General features: G+C 28.2%; 1 long non-coding RNA gene across 1 annotated transcript; it reads right to left on the minus strand.

Moving 5' to 3' along the window:
• Nucleotides 1-441: 441 nt before the first annotated feature.
• On the minus strand, nt 442-949 carry LOC113784754 (uncharacterized). The gene is made up of 2 exons (XR_012163739.1): nt 811-949; nt 442-693 (listed from the first exon to the last, which is right to left on the minus strand). It is a non-coding gene; the product is annotated as an uncharacterized lncRNA (long non-coding RNA).
• Between the last annotated feature and the right edge of the window lie 54 nt (nt 950-1,003).

The following is a 1,003-nucleotide window of genomic DNA, read 5'->3' on the forward strand; positions in this document are numbered from 1 at the left end:
GAATTGGACTTAGTCATATTCCTACTTGTGAAAGTTCAAGAACCGGTCCAACACTCACTACAAGAAATTGAACGTTTAGCGACAGTGAAAATCTGTAGGTAAACGTATAAAATCGCCCAATGCCTACGAAATTTCTCCGTGGCTATAGGATATAGTGACAAAATGTTTTTCGTTGTTGTAAATATTTGATTTTTACCTACGGAAATGTCACTGTTGGTATATGGTTAAGCCATAATTTTTAAAAGTTATACCTACAGTTTTGATTATGTTGCTATACATTTAAGTGACAGCTTCTTTCTGTTGGTATAGGTTTTAATGTAACAAATTTGCTATAAATATTATTCTTTTGTTATCTATAAAAATTATATAATAATTTACAATTTTATTTTATAAAATTAACCAAATATAAATACACAATAAAATATATATAAAGAGTCAAAATAAAATAAAAGGTGTTCATCGTATATATTAAAAATTTACATAAAAGTCTTACAACGATAAACCAATAGTTAAACAATGTTCACCATAGTGCAGTGTAGAATATTTTTACTTAGTAGTGGAAAACATTATCTTACTAACATTTAAAATAGACATATTATGTCATACATAACAATCTCAAAAAACATTAAGAAATTGAGTCCACTAAATTGCCAAGATTCCACCTTCAACAACAAAATAGCTTTAAATCTTCACCTACAATCAATAAAATAACAAATGAATAAATACACGATTCAATATAAAAAATATTACTAATAAAACAAAGAAAATATTAATGATTTTAATCAAAATTAACTAATACTATCTAATTACCATTTTCATTATTTTCACTGTTGTTTGGACTAAGTGAATTCAAATGGTTTTGAGCACTACATTCACCTGCTGGGGGCATATCTATTTGTTCTACAATCTTCCTAATCTGGGGTTCAAAACTCATGTCCAGCATCCTAGCTGCCTCATCTAAGACCAGATACCTATTCTTCTGCAGTGAAACTAGCTCTTTCCA

Source organism: Cicer arietinum, chromosome 6 (assembly GCF_000331145.2).
Source record: "Cicer arietinum cultivar CDC Frontier isolate Library 1 chromosome 6, Cicar.CDCFrontier_v2.0, whole genome shotgun sequence".
NCBI classification, from domain to species: Eukaryota; Viridiplantae; Streptophyta; class Magnoliopsida; order Fabales; family Fabaceae; genus Cicer; species Cicer arietinum.